Source organism: Rhinolophus sinicus, linkage group LG04 (assembly GCF_036562045.2).
Source record: "Rhinolophus sinicus isolate RSC01 linkage group LG04, ASM3656204v1, whole genome shotgun sequence".
Taxonomy (NCBI): Eukaryota; Metazoa; Chordata; class Mammalia; order Chiroptera; family Rhinolophidae; genus Rhinolophus; species Rhinolophus sinicus.
In genome coordinates, this window is record NC_133754.1 from 46,130,326 (window position 1) to 46,148,181 (window position 17,856).

General features: G+C 35.3%; 1 protein-coding gene across 2 annotated transcripts in view; it reads left to right on the top strand.

Moving 5' to 3' along the window:
• Positions 1 to 17,856, top strand: part of ITGBL1 (integrin subunit beta like 1) — a 188,337-nt gene that overhangs the window by 53,877 nt on the left and 116,604 nt on the right. The window lies entirely within an intron of this gene.

The following is a 17,856-nucleotide window of genomic DNA, read 5'->3' on the forward strand; positions in this document are numbered from 1 at the left end:
CAATGGCATTTAATAAACTTTTAATTTAAAATTAGACTTTCTTTGCTTATCTCCATGTAGAAGTGGACGCTTTTGTATGTTGACTAGCATAATCTACATTTTCAGTAAATTATTTCCTAAACCTCTCCTGCCATCCAACATTTCTCTCCCTGATTGTGATCACACATATTACTAGAATGGTGAGCATATAAAGGTGACATTGTTAAAGTAGTACCTCCTGTCACATTCCATGAGCAGTCTCGAGGAATATGTATAACTTATAATATTCTAACCCAATTAACTAGTACAGCCATAACTACAGAAAAATTATATCAGCTCTGCCTTGAAGCACATCTTGGCCATCAGATACTGGCTCTCCAGGCTATTCTATGTCTTTATTTGAGAACACCAAGAACTAAAAGAAATTTAGGCCAAGTAACTTAGGCAATATTTAAAATAGAATACCTATCTTAAGTGACAGAAACAGATTAAAATAATTGTATATAAAACTTACTCTTTAGAAATAGATAACATTTCAAATAAAAGCTTTGAGTTCAGCCATTAGGACTGACAAAATGTGGCAGTTTGGGGATGCTGTTTCCCATGATGTGGCTTTGGCAAAAATTAAGTTGAAAGTATAAATTTTGACAACTCGGCAATTTATTTCATTCAACATACAGCACTATGATAATCTCACTGAATTTTCTAGATTCAAGGTTGATTCAATAATCCTAATTAAGCAAAACTATTAATTTTAAAACATATTTTTCATATTTATCAGAAATGTTCCTCTTTCTTCCTAGGAAATTAAACTTGTCTTATGGATCACATCTATTAAATTACTATAATCGACTCCCAGACATTTCACCTTCCAATGGCCTCTAAATATAGTCTACATATTCATTTGAAAAAGAAATATGGGACTCTGTAAGATTGTTTGCATGAGGAGCAATTGAGTTTTAGTCACAAATATCTGTAGTTGGTTAGTTGCAGCTTAATAAAAATAAAATTATATAATACTTTTATGAGGGCTTATTAATCCTATGTCAAACTTTGGTTACATAGATAGAAACTATATTTGGACCAAGCTTCAAAATCTCATATGAATTGAAGCATATTGTTTTAAATTACAATTTATTGGGGTGACAATGGTTAGTAAAATTACACAGGTTTCAAGTGTACAATTCTGTAATCTATCAACTATATGTCTAAGCGAAATAAGTTACACAGAAAAAGTTGAGAACCATACGATTTCACTGATATGTGGGATATAAAGCATATTATTTATGTCTATGCAAACCATACATCATAATTTTACTAGTATTAGAATGAATGAATCATTTGCAAGTTATTAGAAGGATAATTATAATTTTAAGTATGCAAAACAGTTTTTTGACCTAGATTCAAGTCCTTTGATTTATAATGATATAACTGAAGAATATTATAGTGGAAAAATAGGATTTGTAGGGAGAAAAACTGGATTAATAATCTACTTTTTTTTTTTTTTTTTTTACTATTTATCAGTGGTCTGCCTATGGACAGTAATTTTATATTGCTGTTACCATTTATGTGTCTATTAAACATTTTTGGAGTGGCACTTACAATGAGTCCAAAAACTTGGAAAGCAACTGAGAATATAAAATTAAGATGATATTGTCTCAATCCTAAAGAAGTTAACAGTTTAGTGGAGGAGAGACCATATAAAGAGATTATTAAGGGTTAGTGAAGTAATAGATATATACATGGTATAATGGGGGCCTGGAAAGTGTTCCTCTCCCAGTTGGATAGCATTTCAAGCAGATTTGCATAAACAATGCAAATCAAGAAGTACTGACTTAGAATTATTGGTGGAAATGAAAGTCACAGCCATTTTAGAGAATATTATGGACATTCTATTAAACTTATATGTTGATATAATATTTAACTCATAAAATTTACCTTTAGAAATTAATAATAAAATATTTGCACATGTGTACAAACTAATGTTCATAGAGAAGTTCACTTGTCTGGTTCCTATCCATATTATTCTCTCAAAATAACTGATCCAAGAAAAATCCCTCTCATTCAGTGATGAATAATAATTAAGAAATTAACATGAGACCTATGGAAAATATAATACAAGAAAGAAATACAGAACATGAACATAGAACTCAGATAATAAATCAATACCTAAAAGATCTTACCATGGAGCTAGTAAAAATTATGAACCATTTTCATGTTATGAAATTAGAAAGACTTCTTTCTAAGCAGCTAGTGTTGCTTCCATGCAATACGAGTTCAAAGGAGAAATGCAAGTATCCAAGGATGAAATTACAATAAAACAGAATTTTTATAAAGATTTAATAAGTGCTCATATAGTGTTTATTATGTGACAGTCACTGCCTTAAGCAATTCACAATTGTTATCTGATTTAATCCTTGTAAGACTTTTATGCAAATAGCACTATTGTTCCCATTTTCAGGTGAGTATTCCGAGATATATATAGAAAGCTTGCTCAAGTTCACACAATAAAGCTATATAGTGGGAATTTGTATGCTAACAGTACAATTACAGAGCCTGTGACTTTAAGCTTTATACTACGCTGCCTCTAAAAATGTAAAATGCACTGACAGTGTTTCAGGGGGATGTGAATGGCAAAAACAATATCACAGGAATGAATGCAGAGAAGAGAAGAATAGATACTTCCCAGGTCGTTCAGCAAGAAGAAACACAGGCTTGAGAATATTAAGAATGAAATGAAAAATAACTAAGTGTTATACCAATGATTAGAGAGAAAATGGCATATGAAGAAGGAAAAGAAGGAGATACAACATAACTATAATTGGTGTAAATATATAGAATTGGTGTACAATAAAATTTCTGTGCATATAGAAGAGGAATAGAATGATTTCAAAGATGTAATTCAGGATTACTCAATTGAAAATATGTTCACTTTAATCTTTAGTGAGGGAACAACTTGTCCCAGAAAAAAAAAATATATGAAATGTGGTAAAGTTATTGGATTGAAAGAGAAAGAACCCTGTGGGAAAACCAGGCCAAATACAAACAAGGAAACAAATATCAACTTACTCAGGGGCACTTATGTAACAACTAACATTCAGGTATGTATACAAAAGATATGTTTTCAAACATGCAAGAGCTGAGAGAATATATGCTCATAGCATTTCTTAGAGAAACTGCCAGAGAAAATTTTCTGTCAAGGAAATAATAGATGAGAATGTTTGGTAAACCCCTTTCCTAGGCACTTTGGATACAGTAATGAACAAGACAAGACTATCTTGGTTCTCACTGGGTCAACATTCTAGTTATATAATGGTTTATATATCTCAGAGAAGAGACAGTCTACAGTCTGTTCAAGAATATTTATATCCAGGATGATGTTCAGCTTGTATGTGCTAATTAAATTATAACAGTTATTAATATTGAACTATTTCTCTAGCAGTTGGTAAAAAGATGCAGCCCTGAGTTTTCTAACATCATCCAGCCTTTCTGTTCACTGCAGGTCTTCACCTGGAGACACGGATCTATCTATGACCCAACAGGGTTAAAGGGTTAAAGCAGAGGCAAGTTGTCAGCCTCCAGGCTGGCCTGTGTCCAGATGTGCTGTTCCTAGCTGTTAAATATTTTAAGTGTTTCTCCTATTGATAGTCATATTGTTGGTATTGACAAACACTGAAAACAAATCTAACAAGAGATGAAAGAGTATTTTTTTAAAATAATCATGCGATGAGATATATAAATGAAGATGAATGAAATACAGCTACATTTGACAAGATGGATGACTCTTACAACATAATATTGAATAAAAAGTTGTTATAAAAGTAAAGTTAACATTGAGGGACAGACTATTGATACAGTCTGATTCTTTTAGAAATGTTAGAAAATACATGAAGTTAAATTATTGTGCATTTATACAAATGCTATAAAACTATGAAGGAAAGCAAGAAAGTCACAAACACAATTCAGAGTAGTTCGTGCAGCTGCAGTGGGATACAAGGAGTTCAGTACTCACTGTGATCTTATTCTTCATTATCTGGGTGGGACGTACAAAGGTTTTCACTATTAGGTGTTAAACTGAAGTTGGCAGACTCTGTTTTTACATTATACCTTGGTGTATCTCTGTGAATTTATCTTAAATTGATCTTTATATTTAATGTAATTAACTCCTCTCTCCCAAAAGATCCAAGAAGATTTATATTTGGAATTAAATAAATAAAGATAAATACTGAAAACAAAGAATACAAAAGAGAGACCAGATCTACCAAATATTTTAAAAATACATTACTATCCAGCATTTGAAAATTGGACATTCACAGATGAATTCATGATGATATCAATATTACATGGAGTTGAGAAAAAGATATATCCAGGAATGTAGTATTGATAAAGGTGATATTTCAAATCAATGGGAAAGGAATAAATCATTCATTAATGGTGTTGGAAAACCTACCTAGCTACATGGAAAAATAAATATGGACATTACCTTACTCCTGTTGTTGAAAAATGGGTTCTTGGAGTTCGTTGTAGGAAAGAATTCCAGGATGCACCGAGTCAGCCATGCAGGCAATAGATTTATTGGAAAAGGATAGTACATTCTCAACATAGTGAGAGCAGGCAGGCTTGGAGAAGAGCAGCTGCCCAGAAGATAGCTGGCATTTAGGAATGTATTACACTTAAAATGAGAAGATGGAATATTCAGGACTTAAGGGTGGCATCGTAGGCATGCCTAGGTGGGTCCTTGCTAAACACTCCTTCCTGTCAGGAGGGGCATTTGTGTCCTTATTTGGCTCTTTTGAACTGACATGGCAACACAGGGCAGTGGAGATTTTCCTTGGCTGCCATGCTAATAGCATTATAATCTATTGTAATCAGCAAAAGTTCACCTAAAGTGGTGAGATGGCATCCTGGATCCTCTCTTGGCCCCCTAAATCCAGTTCTGGCTGGATTGTGGTGGACTTTTCTCCTTAATGGCTGACCTCACCTCTTATTTACTTTTCTCCCTTTTCCCTCATGGCCCTATTCTTCTTGCTTACAGTAACATTTCTTGCACCTAGCTATATGGAAAATATATGCATAAAATCAAACTTTACAAAAGAAAGCATGACCACAATATTGCCACGGGGATATATGAAAGACAGTTTGAGGAATATAGTCAATAATGTTGTAAAGATTATGTAGGGTGTCAGATGGGCACATGTCTTATTAGGGAGAACACTTCATGGACAATGTAGATGCCTGACCACTGCAGTGTACACCTGAAGCTGAAGCTGAATAATAATGAATGTCAACTATATATATGGCCATATATATATGGTCACATATATATATATGGTCATATATATATACATATATGGTCATATATATATATATACACACACACATATATGGTCATATATATATATAGTCACAGGATGTGGAGTACAGCATAAGGAATAGAGTCAATGGGACTGTAACAGCTCTATACGATGTCAGAGGGCTACAGATTGGGGGAGGGGAGTTACCACTGCAAGGGGTGTAAATATCTAACTATTACATTGTTTTGTACACCTGAAACTAGACAGAAAGAAAGAAGGAAGGAAGGAAGGAAGGAAGGAAGGAAGGAAGGAAGGAAGGAAGGAAAGAAAGAAAAAGAAAAAAGAAAGTTTGATCATATGATTTAGAAGTGTGAGAAACTATATATGTCGTAAAACATTTGCAATATAATGGGAGACAAAAGATTAAATTCTTTAACATATTAAACCTAATGCTCATACAAATAAATCATGAAAATGTACAACAAACCAATAGCAAAATACATAAGCAGAATATTCTGCTTATGAGACAAAAATGATTATGTTTTTAAAACAAGAATGAGTTATAAAGCAATGAAAAGATGTTGAACCTCATCCATAGCTGACACATGACAATGAAAATATCCAGTATAATTTTTAATGCTCAGATTGACACAGGTTGTTTGATAAGATTTTATTATGTGTTGGTGAGTGTATCTTCACACATTGTTGGTGGGAGTATATTTAGCATGATTTGGGAAACAAATCTGTCTATATCTATTAACATTTTAATGATATGCATACCTTTTCATCTATAAAATCCACTTATAATAATTTATCCAACAGATCAATTTACACTTCTGCACAGATACATGTGTTAAGGAAGAATACTTATGATCACATTGTTTGTAGTGGTAAAGATGAAAACTAGTTAAGTACACATCAAAAAAGGATGGCTAAATTATTGTGGCTGTACACAATGGAATATTACGCATTTGTTAGAAAGGGTAAAGTAGATCTCTAGGGCTAAGATATTCATATGAGGAGGTGTTGGGAGATAATTCTCCATGGGTCTCTTCTGTTTCTGTAATTTTTTTTTTTTCAGCACAGGCACTGATTTCTTTCATTTCAGAATATATTTTCCTGGATATTTGTACAGAGAGCAGCCTTGGAGGACACACCTGGTGTTTCCCTCTGGAGCTAAAGGAAGTTTGTTTACAGCCTAGTATAATAAAACAAGTCTTCTTCTGCGGGCATGTTAAGGAATGCTTACTGCACATTACACAAGAGTCAGGATCCATATTCTGGGTTCTCCTGTAGTACAACCCGCTGCATGTTTAAGCATCACCTGGCCCTCCTGTTGTCTTGTGGGAACTGAGGCTTAGATAACTGACTCAAATAGATATATCTGTTACTGCTATTGATGTGAGTAATAAAACCCTTTGACTCTGACCCAAGAGTCTTATGTCTTCTGCCAGAATCCATGGAACTCTGGCAAGTTAATTTGTTACTTTCAAATAAGAAGAAATATTATCTCTGCCTCCCTTCAGAGTTCTTGACAAAAGTTCTCCAAGATATATTTTACGTGGAAAAATATCTAAGTCTCAGAACATTGTACATGGTATAGTGCTAATTCTATAGTGCTAATTCAAACTTTCAGTTTGGTAAGTCTGTGGATGTAGCAGATTCAACTTTATATTATTTATCTTGAAACTTGGATATTTGGATATGCAAAGGAAATATTGTTTTTAATTCCCTTTTTAAATTTCTCTGATGCGCCTTACGAGCTTTCTTCATATTTTCCAACTGCTCACTGAATGCCAGGGGGAAAATTAAACAAAACAAAACAATAAAACAACTTAGTTCAAGCCTGCTTAAAACCTAGTATGATTCAGTAATGTAAAGATTGTCTTAGGTTTAATTAACTCTCTTCAGCATAAATGCCCCAGTCTTTTTTTTTTTAATTCCTCTTATTTGCCTTTTATAAGATGCATTGGGAAATATGAATTTTATTGATTTTATATCTTTAGGCAAGATGGAGGCCGCCAAAGGCAAAAAAGGATAAGGAAGAGGGTGGGAGCAAAAGGAGAAGATGTCAAAGGATAGAGAAGCAACCAGGTTAGGACTAAATGTTAATTGAATTAAGAAATAAAAAGCATGTTAGTCATCTTGGAAACACATCTGTAGAATGGTGGGTTTGAAATCTGGTTGTATAGAGAAAGGATGAGACTGGGAGTGAAAGCTCTCTTTGGAAATTTGAATAGGAAGAGGAAATTTGGCTTGGAATAGAGACTGAAAAAAGGGATGTGTGTTTAATAGAGGAAGTGTTGGTTACATTTTGTAAAGATGAGGAGACACTTGTTCAATTTTATGGTTAAGGGGAAGGTTCTAATAATGAAACTTAGGTTGAAATAAAGGAGTAAGGCTCCCAAAACACTACATGGCAAAAACTCAAGGCTCCTTGGAAGGAATGGACCTTGAAGTAACCTCTGGAGGTGGAGAGAAGGAGGCAAAGTGGATGAGAAAGGTAAGGTAAGAGGAAGGAAGGGCAAGAAGCTAGGGGATTTCATTCTTGCTCCTGAGTTTGAGGGTACCCAAACTGAGTAGTGACTTAAGAGCTTGGTTAAAAATTTGGAGGAATCATTTAAAGACATTAACCATGAATTTCCTCTTCTATAAGTGAGGATGATAATACGTATTTTCTGTGTGTGTTTTTTTTTTAATGCCATTTTGATAATTAAATAAGATAATATGAGTTGAAGTGAATTGTAACACAGGAGCTTAATATATGTTATTTTATGCATTATAGGTAGTATAGCTTGGTAAAGCTATTTTCCAAAGTAAATGTCTATATGCCAATGTAGAAAGGAAGACAAGATACATTACCTAGAATTATTAAAAATTGGATATTGTTAAAATTTCATGATAGGTGAAGTTTATCTATCATGAATTACAATAACTATAGACTTTCCGAATGGGGAATGATGGCTCATGAATTCAAGAACAGAGAGGACATCCTGGACAGGGGTTGGTAAGTTTTGAATTGGTCATATTTTCTCATGAAGATGGTCCTTCTGTTTGAAGCAGTGACCACCACTGTTATCACACTCCCTTTTTCACTCTCCAAATGCCTTGGCCCTAAATGGTTTTAAGACAACTGATGGCACTGGCTATGACAGGAAACTTTCCTTTCCTTTTTGATAACCTAAATGAACACCTCAGTATGGTTTGTCTCTCCTCCACAATATGAAGAGAGACATGGTTTCTCATATACATAGTTTCTATAAGAGCTGCACTTGTTGAATGAGCTGTCTAGTTTTTTACTCCTTCAGAAATGAGGTAGGGGTATCAGAACAGAATGAAAGAGTATTATGTCTTAAAAATCATTGCTTGCCCTATAGTTTTATTCCCAATTAAATTTTTCTGTCTACTGATCTAGAGTTTTCATTTTTTAAAAGGGAATCAAAAGTGACAACTTATCTTAAAATATTTTTTTACCTTCTCCATGAATTGCTTTTTAAATTTTATAAAATACTTCATGAGTTACTAAAAAGTTTTAAAAATGAATAGTCATGATCTCAATTTAGTCTCTATGCCAACTACTGATACATATTTTTCAGGTGACTGATCTTTGTATTGTAGAATATGCCATGACAAAGTCCCTTTACCTGCTTGAAAGAGAATTATTTCATTTTGTTCCAATCAAGTCAACCAAACTGTCAACAACTTTTATTAACTACCCACTTTATTACAGCTTAGAGCAGAGGTACCCTAGGGAGTTACTGAGTTAATAGAAAAGTCATCGCAATTAGAGGATTTGCAATAAAGTTAAGTGAACATATAAATGTTTGCTAATTTTTGAACTGAGAAGGAAATGAAAAAAAGTAAATTGTTGCCATCTGCTCCTTTGTAGTTGAATGAGAAGAAAACAACATTGCAAAGAATCGCTTGATCATAATATGTGAAGGTCATGAGATGGTCATAGATAATCTTTGGTTTAGTCATTGCACAGACTTATTTAAGGAGCCAAAAAGGAGTTCTTTGTAAAAAGCAGATTTTATAAAATGTAGAGTTTATAAAAAGTAAACTCTATAAAAAATCTTGGGCATATTTTGGAAGCTTTGGTTGGAGGAGCCTTTTAAACCCACTGGAATTTAGTAATGCAATGGAGCTCACAGGAGAGGTGTGGTATTCTTTTCAGAGGAAGAACATGGTTTTATTTTCTAGAAAACAGGGTTTAGGGATGGAGGAATCCTAAGTAGAATGATTAGAACGATAAGATAGTCATTTGGCCTATTTCTCAGTCATTGCCTAAGCAGTTTCATTACACAGCTGATTACTACTGAATTTTTTTCCTATTGACTTTTCACACAAGCTAACGAAGAGAAATGTATACTTTTGTTTAGAGACCTTTGCCTTCTAATGTTACCTTAAGGATGGTTCTGGGTATATTAGGTACAACTTTCAGATTTAGTTATTTCTCTCAAGATGCAGGTAAACTTCATATGGATTAAAATGTGTTGAATATATCAAGGGTGGCAATTATTTTTTCAAATCATAAACTCAGAAATGTAAAATGATATATTATATCTTTATTTTTATTTAATTTTTCCATACCTTGAGCTCCTGCGTTATTTTGTTAGGGTTGCCAGAACAGAGTACCACAAACTGGAAAGTTCAAAATATAGATGTTTTTTGTCTCATAGTTCCAGGGAGTAGAAGACCCACATGAAGGTGTCAGCAACGTTGATTTATTTTGAGGGTTGCAAGGGAGAATGTTTCATGACTCTCTCCTGAGCTTCTGGTATTCTACCAGAAATCTCTGGTGTTTCTTGGCTTGTAGCAACATCACCCCCTCTGCTTTCGTCTTACATGGCATTCACTATCTCCAGATTTCACCTTTTTATAGACACTGGTCATATTAGATTAAGGCCCCACCTTACTACAGTATGACCTCGTCTAAAGTAATTACATCTGTAATCTTACTTCCAAATAAGAGCACATTCTAAGATACTAGGGTGAGGGCTTTGACATACGAATTTTGGGGGGACACAATTCAACCTAGAATAGCTTCCATTCCATCAATGATAAAAATCTTATCTAATTCGATTCTGGGTGTACTCAGACCCCTTGGGGTTTTCCCTGGAGTCAAGATAGTAAGGGCCACGGAGACATAGGTCTTTGGGAGTAAACTGCTCATGGCCTGTAGGGCTTTGCTGCCGCCTAGTTATTCTGGCTTATGCGAGTGCTCTAGTTGCTGTCTTCTCTCCCAGCTGTTATTTGCTACATCTGTATTTCCCATTTGGTTTGTGGTTGGCCAAATTCCCTCTACCGTGTTTCCCCGAAAATAAGACGTAGCCGGACCACCAGCTCTAATATGTCTTTTGGAGCAAAAGTTAATATAAGACTCGGTCTTATTTTAATATAAGACTGGGCCTTATAATATAATAATTAATATAATATAATATAATATAATATAATATAATATAATATAATATAATATAATATAATAATATAATATAATAATATAATACAATACTGGGTCTTATATTAATTTTTGCTCCAAAAGACGCATTAGAGCTGATGGTCCGGCTAGGTCTTATTTTCGGGGAAACACGGTACTCATTTTAATCACAGTCCTCTTCAGGTCGTTACTTTCCCTCGCCAACAAATTGTGATTGCCCTCCTGTGCCATGCTGGTAGGATACTTAGTGGCCTGTATTAGATAATTGCGGCTTTCACAGCTATTTCTATTCTATTCAAACTGTTTCAGTCTGGTCCAGAGAAAATCTGCAAAGCTTCTCCAGGGTCCTGCAGCTAGATCTCCAACCCTGTGTCTCTGTGTCCATGCCTATTGGAGGGGGCAGGGGACAGGGCCCTTTCCTGGAAACCAATACAGTTCATAGCTCTTCTCAGCACCTTACATACTGGCTCAGCATATATTCTTCTGAACAATAGTGTCCTCCCATTCAGACAATCAAGTACAGACTAACTGAGCACTTCTGTCATCTAGGCCAGTGGCCTTTCCACTCTCTTTCTCTTCTCAACATACCTGAGAAATACAGCACATGTTCTTACTATTATGGATTTTCAGATAGGGAAGGGGACACCAGGTTCTTGAGAAATATGGGTGAAACAGGGCAGAGGAAGACAATTTTAATAATGCCTCCTAAAAAGAGACATGCCCTGCATCCCTTGAGAAATACTGAGAGATGTACATTTTTAACTTACCAGACAAAAAAACGAGGCCAGAAAAGTTCAAAGATTAAATAACCTGCTGAAGTTCACAAAGCCAGCTATGGCAGATTCTATATTAACTAGTTTCCTGAATTCCCAAGCTAGTGTGTGTGTGTGTGTGTGTGTGGTGTGAGTGTGTATATGTGTGTGTGTGATTGTGTGTGATTGTGTGTGGTTGTGTGTATGTGTGTGTGGTGTGTGTGTGTGTTAATTCTTGCATGAATTTGATATATAATCATATGCTAGATTTTATGAAATTTACTGCCTAAGATTCAGCCAAAATATTGTATCTTGTTTGCTATAACTTATATTTTGTTCCTCAATCTCAGGTTACCAGAATTCTAATTTTAAATCCCTCAATTTTAGCAGTATTCATCCCAAACCCATTTAAAATATAAATATATCAGGATAATCTACAGTATTTTAATAAGTGCTTTTAAAAACAAATAGGATTTTAACTATTCATGATTGTTTTTCAGTAGCAAACAAGATTTGACAACAATTAATGTTTACTACCATTACCCTGTATTAATATGTGAGTGCCCCATTTGAAGAAACTGCTTTGTAATGAGACAAAGAAAATAATTAAAGCTATAGTATGCAAATTTCAAGATGAAAATTAGGGTTAGTTAACCCAACTCTTACTTTTTCAGATGAGTGCAGTAAGGTCTGGATTCCTGAACTTTTTTTATCTTCAAGCTTTAGCATTAATTAATTTCAAATAGTAAAGTCTGATAATTATACTGGTAAGAGTTATTTCACCAAGTTTGCTGAGTAATCCAATTTTGGGCACGTGAGTTCCAAAAGAAAACAATCAAAACTCAACCAGTGCTGTCACGCCACCAGTTCATAGCTTTTACTGGCACCACCTTTCCTAGAACAAAAAAGTCCTCTCAAGTCTATTGAATTGCAACTGAACAGATAATATTTGATGTAATGGGGAAAACATAGCTTTTAATTTTGCAAGATATGTAACTTTGAGCAAGCTGATTATACTTCAGTCCTCTTATTTGTAAAACAGGAAAACACCATCTGTCTCACTGGCTCTGTATGGGAATTAAACAGACTAACCTGTATAACGTATTTATCATGGTACCTGGATGCCAGTAATTACTAGTTTCACTTTCCTCTCTTCTTTTTCATTTTGCTGATCAAGGTCACAGGGCTGATTAGTGTCCAGGTAGGACGAGAGCCCAGACCTTTTTATTTCTAGGGCAAAGATGCCTTCCACACAGAATTCTGCCATTGGTCACGCTGTAATGTTCTCAGGAATGAAACAGATACATTTAAGACCTATTTTGTTAGCCTGAGAAGGAAACAAGGGACTAGTGCCCCCGTCTTGAAAATGGTCATTTCTATTGTAAACCATGGTAATTGTAATATTAGGTAAGAGATCCTTTTACAGTATTTTCTTGGAATTCTAGATGTGGCATAGTTAGTTCTTTTATGTCTTGTACCTAGCAAAGGCTGGGGAATCTATAGCCACTCAGAAAGAATAAGAGAAAAACTGAGTGTGTCTGTTATTAACTGAACATGTTTGAATCCACTGGAAAATAGGACACATTGCAGACCTTGGGAATTTACATATTTCACCAAAGCAAATAGATTTGCAGGACCAACTCGGTGCTCAAATTAAAATACCCCTTTCAAGGTTACTACAAGGCTTTAGCAGTGGTATACCTAGCTAATTAGAGAGAATCTTTTTTTAACATTTATCCTCTTCTATATGGTACCTTTTGATATCCCTCATCCATTTTGCCCACTCCTCACCCCCTGCGTCTGGTAACCACAAATATGATCTCTCTCTTTTTTTTTCTTTTCCCTATTTCTACTTAATGTGACTTTACTTGATATTTTGATTTTTTTTCTATAATTTTTTTTTTTTTTTGGTTTGTTCATTTGGTTGTTCTTTTTTAGATTCCACGTATGAGATCATGAGCATTTGTCTTTCTCTGTGTGACTTATCTCATTTATCATAATGTCCTCAAGGTCTGCCTATGTTGCCCCAAATATCAGGATTTCCTTCTTTCTCCTGGCTGAATAATATTCCTGTGTGTGTGTGTGTGTGTGTGTGTGTGTGTGTGTGTATCACATCTTCTTTATCCATTCCTCCTATGCCTATACCTTATCTATCTAGCTAGCTAGCTAGCTACCTATCTATCTATTGACTTTTAAGACTTCAAGAGAACCTGAAGCCAAAGACGTATAACTAATCCAGTAGGCACATTTGTTTTGGCAGTTTATTTCCATCCAAATATGAGTAGACCTAGTAGAGGTCTGCTAGAAGACAGTGATAATGGCTGACCCCTTTATCTGTATTTATTTTTTTCTTTTGTATATTTGGTAAAAATACAATTGTTTTTAACTGGTATTTGCAAATGGCTAATTGATTTTTAAAAGTTCTTCCATACTAGTAAAGTATTTCCATTTTGAAACAGTTTGTTTTCATTTAAAAATAGAGTGTCAATTTCTCTTCCATTGTGCACTAATGTATTTTAAAGAGTTCATCACCACTGACTTGAGTAGATTATTGCCTTTGCATTACCAGGTAAAAAGAATAATACATTAATGGTAGCACTGCTGCTGTTGCATTGTTGATTTAAGGATTACAAAGTTTTGTTCTTTCTTTGTTGGAATGCCTTTCTTTTAGCAGTGGAGATTAAGGCCTCGGCTTACCTGGGAAGCACTGGAGAAATCCAACCATGCCTCCACATTCTTACCTGAAAAGGAGACTAAACTACTGGATTTTACTTTCCACATGGCTTTTCTTTCCTTTCCAGTGACTGACTACACCACTGACAGACCTTGGAGCATTAAGAATAGCCTTTTACTTTTTCATTTTCATTACTTTGGCGGGGAGTTGTTTTGGCATTTCTGTGACATTCTTGTTTCGTGTTTGCTTTCTTTAGTCTCCTTGGGAACTTATTTGAAGGGCAACAGATTTATTGTCAAGCATGTTGGATAGTTTATTTTAAGATCATATTTCATAGCTGTAGAAATTGAGTGATCTGAAGAAGCACCAGACCTGGAATGGTCTAGACAGCCAGGGATGGTGCATGCTTTGCTGGTAGCACTTCTTGTCGCCCTGCACAAGGGCTGTCTTTTGACCTGTGCAGTTGGAGCGTTGTTCTGGGCCTCATGGTTTAGGGGCTCTGCTCTAGCTCTCCGTGGCCATCCATTCCCAAGGCCAGTGTGTGACGGTCTTCCTCAGAGACCAAGGGGATGTGGCATTTGGAACCCTGGAGCCTGCCACCTTTGCTCTCTTAGACTGAGGTGCCTGGGACCCAGGATTTTTCAATCCAAATGTCCCCAACTCTCTTCCAGAGTCTGCTGTGTCTTCCCCCTGGTTTGTGGCAGTTCACATGGATTTAGGATGGGCTGGTGGTTAAGGAGCACCTATTATGGGAGAAGCAGGGGAGGGGAGGGATTGGCAGAGCTGTGGAACCAAATGTGGATATGAGCCTGGGTATGAGGAGTTTTCAGGTCCCTCCTAGCGTAGGATATAAATGAGGAGGAAGGGGCTTGCTGCTAGCCCTAGACAGTTTGTTTTCATACCTAAGAGAAAAAAGTGTTCTCATCTTTTGCACAAATTTGAGTTAGGAAAGTGAATAATCAGTATCTGTTATTTGCAACTGTGGTGGGTTGAACTATGCCTCCCCCCCAAAAAAAAAATAAATAAAAGATATGTGAAGTCCTAATATCTTGTACTTGTGAATGTGACATTTGCAAATAGGGTCTTTGAAGATGTAAATAAGTTAAGATGAGGTCATACTGGAATAGGATGGGGTCTTAATTCAATGACTAGTGCACTTGGAAGTAGAAAAACGTGCAGACACACACAGAGGAAAAAGACGTGTGAAGAAAGAAACAGAGATTGGAGTTACTCTGTCACAAGCAAAGAGACACCAAAGTTTTAGGAGAAGGCCAGTATCTACGAGAGAGGCATGAAAGAGCTTTTTCCTAAGATCCTCCAGTAGGAACCAATCTGCTCATACCTTGGTTTGGGAATTCTAGACTCCAGAACTATGAGAGAGTAAATTTCTTTTGTTTTCAACCATTCAGTTTGTGGTACTTTGTATGAAAGCCCCAGGAAGCTAATACACAATGGATAAATTAGTGTTTTGAAAAACAGGATGTTTTTCAAAGCCAGGTTATTGACACGGTAGTGGAGATTACCTCACCACAATAATATAGCAAACTAATTCCCCAAGGTCTGCCAAAGTTCTTACCAACTCTGGATAAAGAGTAAAAATAGTCTGAAGATGAGTTTCCTTCTAAAAAATTATATATTTATCTCCAGATAAGATTGTACATGCTATTACTTGATAATTTTTGATAGTAAAAAAAAGTCAATGCATTTTCTGAAATGGGGGAAAGTAAACCAAGGAGGCCTTTACCAGGCATAAGGCTTAGAAACAATTATAAAAGCCTGGTTCTACACTGGCTATTGCCTTTGCCTATGATCAGATGATAAAGGCAAACACATTACCTGAACAGCATTGGTCTAAGTATCTACCTAGGATGTTAATACAAGTTATGAGGAAGAGGGACCCCTAGTGAAAAAAATAACTGTACATTCTGAGCCTGATAAAGTTGAATGGCTTTTTAAAAAATTTTTTATGACAGAGACTCTAAGGGGCTTCAGTGTGCTAATATATATCATGGCACACTGAAAGAGGAATATAGGTGGACACCTGCCTGTTTGTTTTACTATAAAACCTTTTATGGAAAGAGTTTCTGAAACTGGGTTTCCATGGACTAACAGGGATGTAAGCACCTTAGAATATTACTTCTACTGATGTTTCATTGAGTTAGTTTGGGGTAGCTCTATCCCTATCATCTATATATTTTCCTTACTTCCCCTTATTTAGAAAATCTTCCTCTTTTAAAAATCTATAACCTTTCACCCACACACCCTTACCCATCTGTGTTATATATCCCTTAAGTTATAGTCTAAGATGCCTCATTCAATATAAAGCAAATGTTGAGTATTTTGTTATTCCAGATTCAGAAAATTACTACTACCATATTCCTTTATCTTCTAAATCATTTGTATTATCTCTGCTGTTGACATGAAGCCTTTTCATGGGGAAGAATCATAAGAAATAACTGATATACAACTTATAAACGGGGCAATTTTATGTGGTTCAATCTAATACACTAACATTATTAAAGGAGTCATTACAGTTACCAAGACACTTCATTTACCAAAGAGGCTTAGCCACTTCAAGAATTTGGCATTATCCTTTTATAAATAGACTGGATGGTTGGCAGGAGAGATTGCTTATGCTTGTAAGTGATACCAAGCTGGCCGAGATTAGCATTATCATGTAGGGCCAGACAGGAATGCAAAATGATACAATCAGTTTGATGGAGTAATGTGCACTGGATGAAGTGAATTGTAATTAGGGTGCATACAAGGTTTCGTTTGTGAAATAGAATAATTAATTTGAAAAATGCAATGGAATAGAAACATTTACATGGACTGGGCCGATGCTGAGTAGTTTTAAAGTCATAGCCAATCAATCACAGATTCAGGCTCTGCTGAACATGCCCAAAAGGGGTTGCCTCTGAGCCATTCATTCTGATCGACTATCTGGACCTCATCATGTGGATTTTGGCTGCCACGCTGAATGACTGTTGGCACCAGATCAATGATTCTATTTTATTTGGTCTATGAATTTCAGGCATTAAGACAAAGTATTATTATCTTGAGTAATATAAGAATACTCTTCATTCAAACTCCCCTTACCTTTCAAGGCCCAATTAAAAGTCAAAGAAGTCCAGAAAGTCTCTCCCTTCTTATTTCTGTAGGTCATCGACTATGTTAATACAAGGTCTAACCTTAATACAAGGTCTGACAAACAATCCTCTTTGTATATCAGCCTCAACTTTGCTGTTGTAAATTCTTCAAGGACGAAGACCAAGGATTGTACGTGTTTTACACTTTGGTCAGACTAACATGTAGTCAATAAAATATTAGTAGGCTTCAGCAAGCAAGAGTTAATCAAGTTATGATCACAATAAAAACAGCAAAATGTTGATTTGAGAAAACGAAAGGCTGAGAAATTTCTGTGGAGGTAGATGAATGTGGGCCCTATCCTTTCGATTCTTGAACCAAATGTCCTTATTGAGAAACAAGATATATACCTATTTTTCACATCTATCTTATCCAAGACGGTATGTAATATATCTATACAATTTTATTACATGTTAAATTCAAATAAATATAAAGCCAAAGTTTAGTTTAGTGGAGTTTCACATAAGGTTTCTTACAGTTTGTAGTTTTATGTGTTACAAAATGTACTTAAATGGAAATAATTTTTACTAGGCTTTTGTCTCTGAAATGTGAAGGTGCTAGCTAGATTTG